This window comes from Balaenoptera borealis, assembly GCF_965194805.1.
Source record: "Balaenoptera borealis genome assembly, chromosome: 3".
In the NCBI taxonomy this organism is placed as follows: domain Eukaryota; kingdom Metazoa; phylum Chordata; class Mammalia; order Artiodactyla; family Balaenopteridae; genus Balaenoptera; species Balaenoptera borealis.
In genome coordinates this window covers 141,325,745-141,345,054 of record NC_138866.1, presented here as the reverse complement: position 1 = coordinate 141,345,054, position 19,310 = coordinate 141,325,745, and the positions used below count along the sequence as shown (strand labels likewise).

General features: G+C 41.4%; 1 long non-coding RNA gene across 1 annotated transcript in view; it reads left to right on the top strand.

Moving 5' to 3' along the window:
* The window catches only part of LOC309627212, a 241,730-nt gene that overhangs the window by 127,830 nt on the left and 94,590 nt on the right, over window positions 1–19,310 (top strand). The gene's annotated exons all lie outside the window — the stretch shown is intronic.

Genomic DNA, 19,310 nt, shown 5'->3' with positions numbered 1-19,310 from the left:
TTGAATTTAGAAAGGATCTCTGTACTGTGGTTTCTGAAGTTCACCAGAGAGAGATGGAGGGAGGGAGAGAGGAAATAGGAAGGAAGGAAGGAGGAAGGAAGGAAGGGATGGAGGGGGGGAGAGATGGGGAGGGGAGGGGAGGGGGGAGGAAGGAAGAGGGAGGAAGGGAAGGAAGATAAGAGAGAGAGCATGAGTGAGAGGGGGAAGACTTGACCATCCTCCCAAGAGAACGAGCTGCCTCTCAGCAATCAGCCCCTTCTCAAGGCTGCAGCCCCATCCACAACTTGCTCCCGCTCAGCTCTCCTGGGGAGCTGACAGCAGCAGCTGCAGCTCATTTTACTCCCTGCTAGAACTGAGGGTATTATCATATGATATTCATGCCCATTTTTATAAATAATTCATCTTTTTTTTGCACGAAAGTAAAATAGCCTGAAGCTAGAACATTTAAAATGAACGTTGATGCCTTATTCATAAAATAATAATGTGCTGGTTTGCCAGACAGTTTGTAAAAAGTCCTGAAGCTAAAATACACTGAGTTCTAGGTCTATTTTTAGCCTGGAAAAGGCCTCCTGATGTCTTTCTCAGTTCACACTTGATAAGGGCAGTTGTTATGCTTTCTCTGAAACTGGGCTTTCCCAAATCAGTTGCATTCACACAGGGAAATCTAAAAGATAACTTGGCAAATAAGCATTTATGAAATCCAAACCCCCAGTACACAAATGCTTTTTTTAACCGCACAAAAATGAATTATAAACAAAAGGCTAATGGAGTCTCTGGTCAACCACAGTTATGGGAAATGGGGTCACAGACTGTTACCGTTTACGGGACTCTTTTTCCCAAGCCTGACAGGGAGATTTCTTTTGCAGAGGAATAGCAATTCCAGAGCTGGAAATACTTAAAACAACTGTTAGATGATAAGATTTGTGCCCCCGTGTTATCATGGTTTCCTCCTTCCCCAATACTATGTGCTAGTCATTTATGACATCTTTATTTTGTCACCCGTGACGATTTTGTAAATAGTAAGGTCGCTCTTGTCAAATTACCTCCAGAAGGACATGCAACAGACTCATAATGTCAGTTGCCTATGACACTGGGTGACCAACCAGGTTGCTAAGGACTTTCAGTGCTAAGCCAGAAAGTCCCAAACCAGGACCAATTGGTCACCCTACCTTTGCAGAGGGAGCTTGAATTGCTGGGATGGGGCAGGGGAGAAAAAGGTGACTCTATACCCTTTCACACGTTTGGAATATTAAACCCTGTGAGTTCACTACCTGTTCAAAAAATTAGGTTAAAAATATTCTGTCAGATGAATGGATAAAGAACATGTGATAAATACACACACACACACACACACACACACACACACACACACACACACAATGGAATATTACTCAGCCATCAAAAAGAATGAAATAATGCCATTTGCAGCAACGTGGATGGACCTAGAGATTATCATACTAAGTGATGTAAGTCAGACAGAGAAAGACAAATATCACATATCACTTATATGTGAAATCTAAGAAGATGATACAAATGAACTTACGAACAGAAACAGACCCACAGACAGAGAAAACAATCTTATGAAAAAAAAAAAAAAGAAACTATCTTATGGTTACCGAAGGGGAAGGGAGGAGGGGTAAATTAGGAGTTTGGGATTAACAGATACACACTACTCTATATAAAATAAACAACAAGGGCCTACTGATTGCACAGGGAACTATATTTAATATCTTGTAATAACCTATAATGAAAAAGAATCTGAAAAGAATATATACATACATATATATATGTATATCACTTTGCTGTACACCTGAAACTAACACACTGTAAATCAGCCATACTTCAATTTAAAAAAAAATTCTGTCTATATCAGGTGAGAGGACTATTTACTTAAATTAGTAGATCTCTAAGAATGACAACAGTCTATTAGACCCAAGTGAAATTAACATCACTACATTTAAGTTCTGCTTTGTTTCTTATTTCATTTGTTTCTAAAATATACCCTCCAATTACTCTTTATAAAAGAACTCAACATTTTGCAAAGTCCTTTAGCTCTTTCTCACAACAGGAGGTAATTAGAGCTTGTATTATTGTTCCATTTCAAAGATGAGGAAACGTAGGCCAAAGGAGGTTATCTAACTTGCCCAGGGCTGGACCTGAGTGTGTGAGGGCCTTCTCTCCAGGCAGGCCTCCCCTTTGCTGGCCAACTTTACATCTGGTTAGTATTGTCAAACCATGGAAACAGCGGGCTGTTGCCAAAGAGAAATATTTCTATCAAAGTTTCTCAAGTGTCCCCTAGGAGAGCCCGCCAACAACTAGTGATGACATAGCATTAGCTGATGGAGCCCTCCCAGCCAGTCACGCTGTGGAAAAAGTGCCACCCACAGAGAAACTTTTTATGGGATTTTGATAGGACACAAAGTCCTGAGGTGCAAATGTGGGGAGAGCCCCAGTCTCTGAGCTGAGGGCGGACTACCCACAGCTCCTTCTGCAGTTCAGTTATTTGTCTCCTACACATCAAAGTCACGTTCACTCGTTTTCTGCTCAAAATGAAGACTTTTGAGAGGCAAAGACCACCTGGGCAGAATTAAACAGGCTACAGACTTCTTTCCCCAGAAAAGCTGAGGGGGAGGCAGGGACGGTGGGAGGGGCAGTTCACCCTCCCGATGGCTGTTTGTAAAACAAATAGCGAATGTGAGGCAGACTCCAGGCTGCTTGTTGAAAATTCACCAGCTGTTGTCTCTGCACGTCTCAGGGTCACCGCCACGTCCGGAGACACCCCCTGCATGCCTATCCCGCTGTGATCCCACAACTGGCATTGTCAGCCTCTCACTGAAGGTCAGAATTAAGTTTCACATTTGCACAAATGCATGTTTGAATTCCCAGACAGAGCTCTTGAAGAGATGGAGACGCAGGAGAGATCAATTTTTAGGTGGTCCCGAGTTGCATTTCTCCCAACCCCCACTGTGTGAATTTCAAACCTCTGCCTCTCTGTGGATACCTCCTAGCCCCACTCTGGACCCTTCCATCTCACAAACAACCTGGCCATCTGCTTCCCAAGAAGCGTGGCTCTGCATCCCTACCCATCTTTCCTTGCTCCCCTCTGGTCCCTGGAATATGCCCACCCGTTCAAGACCGTTCCCTCTGCCTTTCCTCTGGATCCTGTCTCCTCCATCTCCTCTAAAGCGTTGCTCCACGAATTGCCTCCACTTTCTCCTGTGCCTTCAGTCCTATACTAGATACTTCCCATTCTGGGCTCCCATCGCTTTCAAAAAAATCCCCTCAACTTTGTGTGTCTCCGTCCTGGCCCCCAACATCTCTAGCTGCTCCTTCCCTGGGCCTCTAAGTGGCATTTGACGATGCTGGGGCTGCCTGCCTTGGAGCTCTCTGCTCCCTGGAGGGCCAGGGCCTCTTTCTCTCTGGGTTTTCCACTCTCCCTCTGACTTTTGTCTCCCTCTCCTCTGCCCTTGGCTCCTCTGCCCTTAGCTCAGTCTACAGGGTTTCCACCTGAGACCTCTTCTCACTCTGCACCCTCCCCCAGGGTCCTCAACCATGGCCCCAGCTTTAAATGACTTTCTCAACTTGCCCCATGACCACCCTTCAGAGCTTTCGACTCCAGGAGACTCCAACTCGACATGTCCAAAACTGGGCTCTTGTCTTCCCCCCAGGTCTGACCCGAGGTCCGTGTCTCTGCTGACAGCGCACAGCAGATGGCGGAGCCAGAAACCTGGAGGTCCCTACACTCCTCCCCCCACCCCTCACTCCCACATCCCCAAATCCTTTCTCTTCTCCCTCGAAATGGAGTCCAAAGCCATCCACAAGTAAGTTATATTGACTGGTTCGTTTGCTTATCCATCTTCCCAACACACACACACACACACACACACACACACACACACACACACACACACACACGCACAAATGTAACATCCATCAAGTCAGGAACTGTGTAGGTTTTGTCCACTGCTGTATCCTCATCAGCCAGAAATGTGCCTGGCACATAGTCAGTGCTCCATAAATATTGCTCCAGTGAACGAACAAACACGCACCACCTTAGTTTCCATCAGGTAATGTGTGGTTAAGCGTATGTAAAGTCAGAAAGCAAGAGTTTGCATCTTGGCTCTGCCATTTACCCTGTGCGACTTTTTTAACTAAATTAATTTCAGCTAAGTCTGAATCGCCTCATCTGTTACAGAGGCATAAAAATAGCAGCTGACTAAAGAGTTCGATGTTAGGATTAAACGAGATAATGCGTGTGAAGGGCTCAGCACGGTGCCTGGGACATATCAAGTCATCAGTAGGCATTAGATACTGTTGTTGCTGTTGTCATCATTCTTTCCTGTCCTCTAGTCTCACCCGTGTTATAATAGTCTTGCAACTGTAACTCCCACCCTACTCTCATAACCAGCCTCATCTTTTCAAATGCAAAATCGAGCGTAATTCTCCCTTGCTGAAAACCCTTAAGGTGAACTCTTTGCCCGCTAGAGTCCCACTTCCTTAGTGTGGCCCCAGCTTCCCCATCTTCAGCTTCATCAACCCCCCCACCCCCATGCACCCCAAACTCTAACTCTACGAAACTGCTTGCTCTCCCTCCCCTGCAAGCCTTAGCCGGAGCTATTTCCTAGTTCTTCCACCAGGAACGCTCTTGCCTATCCCCCTCCCCTCCATTTTTGACCTAAAAGAACTCCAGATCATTCTATAGAAAGACATAAGCTCCTTTGGGAAGATTTTCCTGATCTCTTCTCCACGATGCCCCCCACCATCCCATGCAAGCCCCAGCCCACATACAGTGCTCCATGACAGCCACGGTGGCCAACTGTCCCAGTTTGCCCAGGACTGAAGAGTTGCCCAGAATTCAGGATTTTAGTGCTAAAACCAAAGAATCCTGGGCAAACAGGGGCATTCGGTCACCCTGATAGCATTGATCACATTGTTTTGGAATTAGCTGTCTTTCTGATAAGATTGGAGAGCAGAAATTTTGCCTTGCTCATCTTCACATCCCCAATATCTATCCTAGGGTCAGGCACATATAGGGTCCACAGTCAATAAATATTTGTTAAATGCGTTCATTTAGATAGCAATTAATTGTGACAGCGGTAGAGCTAAAGGCCGTGGTCCAGATCCTGTCCCCCTTCCTGCATGACCTTGGGCACGTGATTACTTTCACTTATGTATTTATGTACTTGTCCTTGAGTGATTTAAGGCAAATTCCTTGGTCTTGCTGAGCCTGCATTTGTAAAATGGAGATAATAACATGCATTTCACAGAGATGTTGTGAAGGTTAAATGGATATCAAGTGGTTAACATAACACCTGGCATATAACAAGCTTTCAATAAATAGTAGCTGCTATTACTATTTATTATTATTATTTAAATAGTGAGCACAGTGCACTCCTTAAGGGTTGGTTCCCTTGCCCCTATTAAAGAAATGAATGCAGGTGGTCTTCAATGTAATTATACCATAGAGAAAGCTTCCCTTCAAACACTGGTCGGCCACCTTGGCTATACATTAGAAACCCCCAGGGATCTTTTGCAAAGACTGATGCCCAACCCACCAATTAATTCAAATCTCCAGTGATGGATCCATGCATCAACTCCTTTAAAGGGTGGTGCTAAGAGGAAACCACTTTGAGAACCTCTGCCTTAGGGCACTGGATTAGCTGCTCTTTAACTCTTAATTGCTGCCCTGGGTCTTTCCAAATAGTTACCCCCTAATCTAGCTGTTGTCAACAGCAAGTGCTTAATTCCCTTTGTCCCCCCTCCCTTTGTCTTCAGGGCAAGAACTGGAGAATTCTCAGCCCACCTGAGGGGAACAATATTGCCTCTCCTCTTAACCATTCCAGGCTGGTACCCTCATTCCTATAGCCCTTACCTAGGCCTCTGCTTCTCCATTCCTTTCAGAATCTTCACAGTTTGATATTCTCTCTGGAATTTGGAGAAATGAATAAGAGGTCACTTTATCTGTGTCTTCCCTAAGGGTACACACAGATGGTTTCATTTTCTAGCCAGTGTTTCTCAAACTGGGATCCACAGACATCTCAGGGATCCACCAGTTCTGCATGACAATTTTCTGTTTGCATTTTCAGTTTGCTAATATATGACTATTGTACATTATCTAGTCACCCCTTTATAAGTTACCTGCAAGATTTGAGTGCTCGTGCTTGTATTTTGTAGCATAAAGGCAGTGTACATATGCAGATTTTGAAGTAGTCCGAGCAAAAGGACCAAGGCACAAAGCAGTAGAAGCAGACAGATTCGAAGCGATCAGCAAGTAGCCATTAGTGTCAAATTAGCTGCAGAAACGGGTGCAGTTTGTGCGTCCTGTCTACACATAACAATTTGCAATAAGTAGTAAATATACATTTAAGATATTTTCGCATTCCAAAAACAGTAAGAGAAACCCCATTTAAAGTAGGTTTTAATAAGGCTAACCATATCTTTTCATGAACATTAGTCATCTACAGATTTACCAAGTGATACTTCATTAAAATCAACACTTCGGAATTACTCACTGGCCAAATTTTGGTCATATAGTGCCTGATGGTCCAGCATTAGCAAATATAGTCATGATTTTATCAATACCATTTGTGCCTCATTCCTATGAGAAGAAAGTCTTTGTGTTAGTGTTGTTAAAGTGAAAATACAGAAACAGATTCTAGAACAAGACCCAAGTCTACATCTTTCCATTATTAAGCCAGCAATAGTGATTTATTTTTAGTAGAGCCTCATCATAAATCCCATCAAAATAATGTTGTTTATTTAGGTGTTGTGCCCATTTACTCCTTGGCTTTTTTTTTCTAAATTTGTTTTCGGTTTGATAGGTGTATAAGAGCGATAAGCATGAACAATGTATACCTAGTTTTATTGAATCCTTAATTAAGAGATGATAAAATAATTCTAGTTACTATTGTCCCTTGTCAATTATCTTTTCCCTCCTGGTTTGGAACACTTGTCCTGGCTGTAGACCAGAATCAGCTGGGGCGCTGTCAGAAATTCAAGCTCCCAGGTCCTGCTCTGGGTAACCAGAGGTTAGAGACAGGAGTTTGGAGGAAATGACACTTCCTGGGCTCCAGGGAAATCAGTTCCATTTCCTATGGCCAGGCCCCCTGGCTCTTTTAAATTCTAAATGCTCTTCAACTGTTTGATTGATTGCTTTTATAGGACCTTCCTTGTCTCAAATTAATTGATAAGCTTCTCCTTTCCAGAGTAGTTGGTTTTCTACTTCTCTGATTCAAGGCCCTTCTCACCTCCATCTGGCCTCAAAGATATGAGCCTGTAACTAGAGAGATGGCAACTGGCTTCTTACACTACTTTTTTTTTAAATTGGACCTCAGGTGTAGAGGTTGAATTAATCACACTCCTCAAATATAACATACGATCATCCTGGGTTACTGCAAAGCCCTTTCTTGTTTTGTCTTTTCCTTTTTTATCCCTTTCCCTACTTACACACACTTATGCGCACACACCCGCCAGATTTAACAACCATTCTAATGCCTTTTATGTGAATTTTTTATAAGTATTTTTCTTGTAAACTTAGTACTGCCAGATAAAATACAGAACATCCAGTTCAGTTGGAGGTTCAGGTCAACAATACATAACTTTTAGTGTAAGTAATAATTTTTAGTGTAATTTTTCGTTGTTTATCTGAAAGTCAGATTTAGCTGGACATTCAGTTTGGGTTTGTTGTTGTTTTGTTTTTGGCTCAATCTGGGAACCCTAGGTAAAATGTAAACTCTCACATACATAGATATTAGGCTACAGGATTCAATTCCTTTTGTATTTCATTCAGAACTAAGTTGACTCATCCATGTGGCTGTTTTTACATAGTCCTCCACGATGTATGTACCACTTTGTATTATTCATGCCCCCATGGGGACACAGCAGTCTCCTCCAACTCCCCACTCCCTCGAGCAATGCCACAACGAACACCTTTGTCCGTATCTCCTAGTGGACTTGTGTGATCATGTTTTTGACATATAAATATGGTATGCACATCCTTAATTTGGTTAAGACTGTTAGGTCGATCAGAGCTGCTATGTAGGTTGACACTCCCACCAGCAGTGCATGAGTCCCTGTGTCCCCACATTCCTGCTAACAGGTGGCATAATCCACCTGTCTAAGAGTGCCTCTAATAAATATCACCTGCCAGCTCTTTCATGTTCTGGTTTGCATTTCTCTTATTACTAATGACTGAAGCATCTTTTCATAGTAAACGTTTGGTTTCCACTTCTATAAATTGCTCCTTTGAAGCCTTTGCCCATTTTTCTATGGAAATGCCTATCTTTTTCTTCTTTTTTAGGAATTCCTTGAATTTTTTAGATAGTAGTCCCTTGTCATATCTTAAGCATTGCAAATATCTCCCTCTGTCCTGTTTTCTATTAAGTTGAAAATGATGTCCTTTATTTTGATATGATCAACTATGTCTAAGACAAAACTAAGTTTTGTCTAGACGGTCTTTTTCTATCCATAAATCACAGAGATACTCTCCAACATCAACTTCTGTTAACTTTGTTGTTTACCTTTAAATGTTATGTATTTAATTCATCTGGAGTCTACCTTTGTATGTGATGTTATGTGGGATCCAGTTTTATTTTTCTCTATTTAATAAGTTTTCCCAACACCTTCTATTAAGCAGCCCAGCCTTTTCCCATTATCCTTTTTTTTTTTTTTTTTTGGATTAAGTTCTCGCATATGCTTAGATCCCTCTAAGAGCTGTCCTCTCTGTACTATTGGTCTAGCCATTTTTCCGTTAAGTCCATTCCATATTGCCTTTATTATTAAGGCTTTGATATTGTCCTAATATCTAGTGGGCATACCCCTCCCATTCTTTGCCCTTTTTTAGAGTTTGCTTACTTTTTTGTGGACTGGTGTTCTTCCTTACATTTTGATTGTTTATATCAATTTAAATCATTCATATTTACAGTTATTGAATTCATCAAAATATCGAACTGGAATTTTTATTGGTGTTGCACTGAGTTTACAAATTAATTAAGAGAAATTTAACAATATTAAATTATCCCAACAAGAGCATGGACTACATCTCCATAGATGATCCTTTGATTCTCAGAGGGTTTTTTTCCAGAAAGATTGTAGATATGCCAATATCTAGATATTTTGACACTGTCAGTGGTATCGTATTTGTACTGAAATTTTTTTTTTTGGCCGTGCCATGCAGCATATGGGATCTTAGTTCCTCAACCAGGGATCAAACCTGTGCCCCCTGCATTGGGAGCACAGAGTCTTAACCCCTGGACCACCAGGGAAGTCCTGTACTGAAATTTCTAATGGAATATGACTGATGTAAGAAATACTGTTGGTTTTTTGGGGTTTTCTTAGTGATCTCATATCCAGCAAGATCTTGCCAAGTCTTCTTATTAGTTCTAATGGTTGATCCTGTTGGATTATCTACGTAGATATTCATATCATGTGTAAACAGTTTTATTTTTTCCTTTCAACTCTTTATCCTATTATTTATTTCCTATCACCTTAACCAGTAGCTCCATTCTGTGTTAAACAGGGCTATCTTAAACTAATATCTCTGGGCCCTCTTAGGAGTGAGACATTGGGCAAGTTTCTTCACCATCTTGAGTCTCAGTTTCCCCAGCTGATAAGCCTTCCTCATAGAGTTGTGATAATCATGATAAGAAATTCAAAGTTCCTGGCACACAGTGGGTGCTCAAAGCATAGAGTGTAGTTTTACTAATTCCCCTAATAAAACACAAGTCACCCATTTCCTTGGTATCCCATTCCCACTCTTACAGAAAGTTGTACCATTTAAAATATGTAGGATATCTATGTCAAAGAGTGTCCTGCCTATGTTTTCCTCTAAGAGTTTTATAGTGTCCGGTCTTACATTTAGGTCGTTTAATCCATTTTGAGTTTATTTTTATGTATGGTGTTAGGGAGTGTTCTAATTTCATTCTTTTACATGTAGCTGTCCAGTTTTCCCATCACCACTTATTTAAGAGACTGTCTTTTCTCCATTGTATATTCCTGCCTCCATTGTCATAGATTAGGTGACCATAGGTGCATGGGTTTATCTCTGGGATTTCTATCCTGTTCCATTGATCTATATTTCTGTTTTTGTGCCGGTATCATACTGTTTTGATTAGTGCAGCTTTGTAGTATAGTTTGAAGTCAGGGTGCCTGATTCCTCCACTCTGTTTATCTTTCTCAAGGTTGCTTGGCTATTCATGGTTTTTTGTGTTTCCATACAAACTATAAAATTTTTTGTTCTACTTCTGTGAAAAAAATGCCAGTGATAATTTGATAAGGACTGCATTGAATCTGTAGATTGCTTTGAATAGTATAGTCATTTTCACAATATTGATGTTTCCAATCCAAGAACATGTTATATCTCTCCATCTGTTTGTGTCGTCTTTGTAGTATATTTCATCAGTATCTTATAGTTTTCTGAGTACAGGTCTTTTGCCTCCTTAAGTAGGTTTATTCCTAGGTATTTTATTCTTTTTTTTGCAATGGTAAATGGGATTGTTTCCTTAATTTCTCTTTCTGATCTTTCATTGTTAGTGTTTAGGAATACAAGAGATTTCTGTGTATTGATTTTGTATCCTGCAACTTTACCATATTCATTGATTAGCAGCAAGAACTTTTTTGATCCACCTCCTAGAGTAATGAAAAAAAAAAACAAAAAATGGGATCCAATTAAACTTAAAAGCTTTTGCACAGCAAAGGAAACCATAAACAAAACAAAAAGACAGCCCTAGGATGGGAGAAAATATTTGCAAATGAAGCAACCAACAAGGGATTAATCTCCAAAGTATACAAACAGCTCATGCAGCTCAATATCAAAAAAATAAACAACCCAATCCAAAAATGGGCAGAAGACCTAAATAGAAATTTCTCCAAAGAAGATATACAGATTACCAACAAACACATGAAAGGATGCTCAACATCACTAATCATTAGAGAAATGGAAATCAAAACTACAATGAGGTGTCACCTCACACCGGTCAGAATAGCCATCATCAAAAATCTACAAACAATAAATCCTGGACAGGGTGTAGAAGAAAGGGAACCCTCCTACACTGTTGGTGGGAATGTAAATTGGTACAGCCACTATGGAGAACAGTATGGAGGTTCCTTAAAAAACTAAAAATAGAACTACCATATGACCCAGCAATCTCACTCCTGGACATATACCTGGCAAAAACCATATTTCAAAGAGATAACATGCACCCAATATTCATTGCAGCACTATTTACAATAACCAGAACATGGAAGCAACCTAAGTGTCCATCAACAGAGGAATGGATAAAGAAGACATGGTACATATATGCAATGAAATATTACTCAGCCATAAAAAAAGAACAAAATAATGCCATTTGCAGCAACAGAGATGGACCTAGAGATTGTTATACTGAGTGAAATAAGTCAGACACAGAAAGACAAATGTCATATGATATCACTTACATGTGGAATCTAAAAATAAGGGTACAAATGAACTTATTTACAAAACAGAAGTAGAGTTGTGGATGTAGAAAAAAACTTATGGTTACCAGAGGATAAGTGGGGAGGGGGGGGAGGGGAGGGATAAATTGGGAGATTGGGACTGACATATACACATTACTATATATATAATAGATAATTAATAAGAACCTGCTGTATAGCACAGGAAACTCTACTCAATACTCTGTAATGGCCTATATGGGAAAAGAATTTTTTTAAAAAAAGAGTGGATATATGTATATGTATAACTGATTCACTTTGCTGTACCCCTGAAACTAACACAACATTGTAATTCTGCTATACTCCAATAAAAATGTAAATAAATAAATTAATTTAATTAAATATGTAAGATATCTAAAGTAGAGTGATGGTCATTATTATCTGAATCCAATGATATACATGACTGGTGGAAAGGATTTCAGCCCCCTACCAACTCTAAATCATTGTTCATGGAAATTATTAGCCAGAGGGAATTAGCAATAGCAGCAGCACATGCATAGATCACCCCAACTTTCCACTCTAAATTCATAATGTATGTGTCAGCAAACTCATTATGGACACATTTTTAAAATAAGCTCTCATGATCAAGATGATGGTGGTGGAGAATCCAAAATAAATTGAATTTCAATTATATGTAGAATTGATAAACAACAAGGTCCTACTGTATAGCATAGAGAACTATATTCACTATCCTGTGATAAACCTTAATGGAAAAGAATATATATATACATATACATATATATATTATATATAACTGAGCCAGTTTGCTCTACAGTAGCAATTAACACAACATTGTCAATCAACTATGGTTCAATAAAATAAACTTTAAAAAAATTTTTTTTAATATTTATTTATTTATTTTTGGCTGCGATTGATCTTCGTTGCTGTGCATGGGCTTTCTCTAGTTGCGGTGAGCAGGGGCTACTCTTCGTTGCGGTGCACAGGCTTCTCATTGTGGTGGCTTCTCTTGTTGCCGAGCACGGGCTCTAGGCGAGCAGGCTTTAGTAGTTGTGGCACACGGGCTTAGTTGCTCCGCAGCATGTGGGATCTTCCCAGACCAGGGATCAAACCTGTGTCCCCTGCATTGGCAGGCGGATTCTTAACCACTGCACCACCAGGGAAGTCTCAATTTTTTTGATTTTTAAAAATTAAAAAATGAAGTTCATATGTTTGACACTAAAGGGCAATGATTGAAAGCAAAAAAAAGCAATGTAAATATTAGTTTTTTATTTAACCTAAATATTTTGGTGAGGAAAACACAATTACCTGTTATTTATCATATGCAAAGTTTTAATTTGTATATAGTAGACAAATGCTTAAAGTTTTATAAGTGATGTAAATACATTAATAAATTCTAAATTTTATTCAATCTTTTTTTTAAAAAGGTACAAACCATCAGGCAATTTTCTTTATTAAATTAGATTTTTAATTACATTAAGCAGAGGTAGTAGCTCCTCTAATTGTTGATACATGCTCGTGCTGGCGAGTTGGTCCTCCCTTCTCAAGATGCATGTTGAAATGCTGATAAGTGGATCGCCAACAGTAATTATAAATACTCTGGGGATGTGATTTCACAGTGCTGATTTTCAGGAAATTGTTGTTGTTGTTGTTTTCTCTATTTGGGTGGAAGCATGTTTGCAGTAACAACTTAGTAATCAAAACCAACTTTGAAAACTATTCTATTCTTTGATGTGGCTGCAGGGACTTTTCTCAAGACTGATGGCTAGGATTTTAAATAACATTTGCACAACTTGGACAGATTTTCTATTCTGCTTGGAACTGGGTGATTTAGCGATTCCCCTTAGTGACATCATGCTGAACAGAACAACGATAAATATGATTCCCTCCCAGGGTTCACATTCCTCACTGCGCCTGATGGATGGTTACAGCTGTGGAAATGGAGCTTGATCCCCTCCACAGACTGTTCTGATTCTCTAATCTCAGCACTTTTCCCCCTGTGATCCTAAGCTGGAAGATTGTTTCATATGTGAACTACACCACAATGTGTTTAGAGTGGAACTGTAGAATTATAGTTTTAGAAATTCCCTTCCACATCAACTCTCTGTATTCCTACCACCTACACCATCTCCACAAACATGGAACAGAGGAGGCACACAAAGAATTGTTAGGTATTTCAAAGCTTATATGAAGTACAAGCTATAAGCCTACCTCCTTGAAAGGGGATTTAGCCTTATTCTATCATCTCCCTTGTGAGATAATAAAATATATATGTACTGGCCTCTGCCCCCAGTTCCTGGCACAGGTCTCCTAAAACCCTTGTAATTTCCTAGGTGATAGAAGTGTCTTTTGTTTGAATGAGGCGACTCTGGGTGAGCTCCTGGATGACCCCTGGAGGGGGCTGGTCACTGGAAAGATGAAGCCTCGATTAGAAGCTTGGAATTTTCAGCCCCACCCCCAAGTCTCTTGAGAAGCAAGGAGAGTTGGAAATGGAGTTCATAGTCAATCATGCCTCCATAAAAATCCCAAACGTGTGAGATTTGAAGAGATTCCAGGTGGGTGTACACATCTATGCCAGGAGGGCGATGCATGCCATCCCCATGGGAATAGAAGCACATATGCTCAGGACCCTCCCAGACCTCACAGTGTGTATCTCTTCATCTGGCTGTTCATCTGTATTTCTTATCATACCCTTTAATAAACTAGTAATGTTAAGTGTTTCCCTGAGTTCTGTGAGCCATTCTAGCAAGTTAATTGAACACAAGGAGGGGGTCATGGGAACCTCCGATTTACCGGCAAGTCAGGCAGAAATTGTGGCTAACCTGGGGACCTATGACTCACGATTGGCATCTGAAGTAGGGAGCAGTCTTGTGGGACAGAGCCCTTAACCTGTGGGATCTGACACTACCTCCTGGAAGATAGTGTAAGAATTGAGTTACATGGTAGAACACCCAGCTGGTGTCACAGATCTGCTTGGTGGGGGAAAACCCCCCACATCTCGTGTCAGCAGCGCTGTGAGTGTGGTATTAGCGTGAGAGCGAAGGAGACACACACAGATGGATGGGGTCATCCCCAGTACATCTCCCAATGGCCTCTGAGATGGTTAACAGCAACAATAACAACAAAATCACCAATAATAGCTGTTGAGAAAGCACATCACAGCAGTTAAGAGCCTGAACTTGAGTCAGAAACCCTGTTTTTAAATCTCAGCTCTGCCACTTAAGTTGTGTCACCCTAGTTTCTTAACCTCTCTGTGCTTTGGTCTCCTTGTCTGTAAAATAGGAATAATAATAGCACTACCTCAAAAGGCCATGGTGGGGATTAAATGAGATAACACAGGTGACGTGCTATATCAGCTACAAATTATCTTCAGCTGCAAACAACATGGTTTTGTTTTTCTCATGTAAAGAAACACCCAGAGGTGGGCGGGAGTTGGGGCTGGTCCAGCAGCTTAAGGTGCTGGGACTGAGGCCTCTAGGCCTCTTCCTCCTTGTGGTCCCAAAACGGCTGTTGTCCAGCAGGCCATCACATCCAGATTCCTGGCAGGAAGCAGGGGAGTGGGGTTCCCCATGCCCCACAGTAGAGTCATCCCAGCCCCTGAAATCGCCTTCCCTGAAGTTCCTCTGTTCCTTCTCACTTCCCACACTCTCCTTGACCTCATCAGGCTCTGGCCCACCTCCTCACTGAAACAGCACTTCCTAAGCTTACTTATGACTCCACATTGCTAAATTTAGCAGACGTTTTTCATTCCTCATCTTTCCTACCCTCTCTCTCTCAGCAGAGATAGATGCCCTTCTTGAAATTCGTTCTTCCCGTGGCCTCCGTGAATGACACCGTGCTCTCTGCATCTCTCCCTGCATCTCTGGTGGCTCCTTCTGGCCCCTTCGCATGTTTGTTCTCCTCCACAGAACCACTAAACACTGGTGTCCTCAAGGTTGGGCCCAGGCCCTCTTCTCCGTTCCCCTGACTTCCCTCTTTGGGCATCTCAGCCACACTGCAGTTTAATTTCCGCCTGCGCACTAACGATGCCCAAGTCCCCTCTTCAGCCCAGACGTCCCCGCTGAGCTCCAGACCTGTGCAGCCACCCCCCACCCCCGACTCAAATCTTCACCGGCTGGTTCCAAAGGCTTCTCATACTCAAAACAGCCAATAGAGTGTGTGTGATCCCCCCAACCTGTATACGTTCCACTCCACCACACCCAACTTCAAGCCCTCTCCCCATGGTCCCCTGCCCAGGGAATGGCCCCACCTGCTACCCTGTCAAACCTGGGAATCACGCTTGACTTCTTCTTCCCTCTTTCCTTCCATTTCCAAATCAGTAGCAGGTCCTGGTGATTTTTACTCCTAAAGGTGACCCAAGGTAGCCAACTTGTCTTTGCCCTTAACTCTCACTGGATCATAGCCACAGCCTCCTCACCGGCCAGCTGGTTCCTTTTCTTTTTTTTTTTTTTGGCCACACTGCGCAGCATGTGAGACCTTAATTCCCCAACCAGGGATCAAACTCGCATCCCCTACACTGGAAGCCCGGAGTCTTAACCACTGGATCACCAGGGAAGTCCCAGATCTTTTCAATATACAAATTTGATCACATCACCATCACCAAACCATACCACCCTCTCTGCCACATTTAAAACCTTTCAGAAGCTTCTTATTTCTCTTAGAATAGAGGCGAATATCTCTAAGATGACCTACAAAGCTCTGAGTGAGGGGGCCCTGTCTAACCCTGGGGCCTCATCTTGCACTGTGGGCTCTACACTCTGTGCTGTAGACATAATGGCCTTCTTTCTAAGCCACCAAGACTTTGCCCTGGCTGGTCTCTTTCATGGTGTAGCCATGGGAACAAGCCTCTGAAGTGGAAAAGAGTGTGGTGTTGGTATAAAGGAGACCAAGACTTTGAGAGACTGTGGTACAGAATAGGTCATCCGTATGGATGATGAATTTGACCAGGATGATGGCAAGTGATGTCATGGAGAAGAAGATGCAGAGTTACCTGCCAAAGCCCTCAGTGAATGTGCAGAAGAAACACCAAAGTGCAGATGACAAGTACAGCTGTAGAGCTTGAGATATCCCAATGGCGTGAGCCTTAGAGCTCTGGGACTTCTTGACTCATGAAGAAAGGCATGGAAGCATCCTGAGGAGCTAGGAGGGTGCTGATACTGCCCTGTCCTTCCTCCAGGACCCATGACACCAGGACCCCAAGAGAAAGAGCAACCCTTGCTCAAGAGACACACAAGGGAGACATAGTTTCTAAACTGCCCCACTCTTGGGACTTCCCTGGTGGTCCAGTGGTTAAGACACCGCCTTCCAATGCAGGGGACCTGGGTTCGATCCCTGGTTGGGGAACTAAGATCCCACTTGCTTGCCACAACTAAGAGTTCTCATGCCACAGCTAAGACCCAGTGCAACCAAATAAATAAATAAATATCTTTTTTTAAAAAAGACAGCCAAAAATAAATTTTAAACAAATAAATAAATAAAAAATAAACTGCCCCACTCTGCCCTGGGCCCCATCTCCCCTTTCTACACCCTCCCTCTTTCCTCTTTCCCCACCTTCTTTCTTACTCCTAGCTGCTTGGTGGCTTCCTCCAATAAAATAGGGATAATAACATTTACCTAAAAGAAAACAAAGATTCTCATCCAGATCCATAAGAGGATGTGTTCAAGGAAGCTCCTTGTCGTGTTGTTTGTGGCAGCAGGGAGTTGGCAGCCGTCTTGGTCTCCATCATTGGAGAAGCGGGTTTGCACAGTGTAGAGACTGCACACTGTGGAATGTGGCACAGCACTTAGAAGAAGCAGACTTGGGGGGACGTCCCTGGTGGCTCAGTGGTTGAGAATCCTCCTGCCAATGCAGGGGACACGGGTTCGATCCCTGGTCTGGGAGGATCCCACATGTCACAGAGCAACTAAACCCATGCGCCACAACTACTGAGCCTGCACTCTAGAGCCCGTGAGCCACAACTACTGAGCCCACGTGCCACAACTACTGAAGCACCCACGCCTAGAGCCTGTGCTCCGCAACAAGAGAAGCCACCGCAATGAGAAGCCCGTGCACCACAACAAAGAGTAGCCCCCACTCCCTGCAACTAGAGAAAAGCCCACACGCAGCAGCGAAGACCCAACGCAGCCAAAAATAAATAAATAAAAATAATTTTTTTAAAAAAAGCAGCAGACTGGGGAAAAGTGCACCCGGCAATATGGATAAAGTATAAAAACATAGTGCTTCTAGCACCAGGCTGTGGCATCTAATACGGTCTCCCACTAACCAGAACCAGGGCTCCCTGAAGAAATGGCTGACTCCAGGTCTGAGGCAATAAGTTTATAATATGAGTCAGGACCATCTTATTCTACCAGCAGCAAGAAAGCTATCAAAGCGTAATGAGGTGATGGCAAAAACGACTGAAAGAAACCAACTTGTAGAGGCTCCCGTTTGCCAAAGATAGGACAATTTAAGCACCAAGATGGATAACTGCAAACAATTGAAATAATCAATGAAATCCATGAGTTTAAAATCTTATTTTTAAAACCTATTGATTTATCTTTAGAGAAACTAACTCATTACTTTGAAAACTAATAAAAATCGAGCATTTATCTTGTCTTTCCTACACAAACTCTATCTGAAGGTAACTAAGTTTCTCTTTATAGAAATATTTCAGCTAATAAATGAAGAAGGAATGACAGAATTAGATTATCATCATTTGAAACCCCTTAGTGAACTCACTGATTATCATCACTGCTAATATCACAAAAAGAAACAACTATATATATATATATATATATATATATATATATGGGTTTTTTTAACATCTTTATTGGAGCATAATTGCTTTACAATAGTGTGTTAGTTTCTGCTTTATAACAAAGTGAATCAGCTATATGTATACATATATCACCATATCCCCTCCCTCTTGCGTCTCCCTCCCACCCTCCCTATCCCACCCCTCTAGGTGGTCACAAAGCACCGAGCTGATCTCCCTGTGCTATGTGGCTGCTTCCCACTAGCTATCTATTTTTATATATATATATGTGTGTGTATATATATATATATATATATATATATATATATATATATATAATTGAATCACTTTGCTGTAACCTGAAACTAACACAACACTGTAAATCAACTATATTTCAATAAAAAAAATTTTTAAAGGAAAAAAAAAAAACAACCAAACACTAGGTGCCTCTTGACAGAAGTCCATAACTTCACCTATGAAGTATTTCTTGCAAAAACACTTAACCTGAATCCAATCAAGTTTCTAGATCTTACAACCAATTTACAGGAAATATACAGGACAGAGGAACACATTAAACAACACCACAGGGACACAGTTAGCAGAATCCAGACTATGGAAAACTCCACAAAGATAAATGATCTTCAATAAATAAACTTTTAGAAACGGAGGGCAGACCCATAAATTAAAAGAGACAGAAGACATATCAACCCATCACAATGTATAAATCTTATCTGAATCTTGATTCAAACAACTAAAAATATTATGAGAAAATAGGGAAAATTTGAACACTGACTGAATGTTGATGATATAAATGATTATTTCCAATTTTTTAGGTATGATAATATGACATAATTTTATGTATTATAATGACTATATTTTAGAGGTTCATAGAAAAATATTTGTTGATGAAATAATATGAGGTTGGGACTTACTTCAGAGTAATCTATGAAGAGTAGGGATGGGTCGGGGTGTAAATGAAATAAAATTGGCCTCAAGTTTACATCTGACTTTGAGTGATGGGTACATTGGAATTCACAATCCTATTCTACTTTTGAAAATGTTTGAAATTTTTGCATAGTAAAAAGTTTTTTAAATAGTGGTGAGTGGGACTTCCCTGGAAGTCCAGTGGTCAAGACTCTGCCCTTCCAA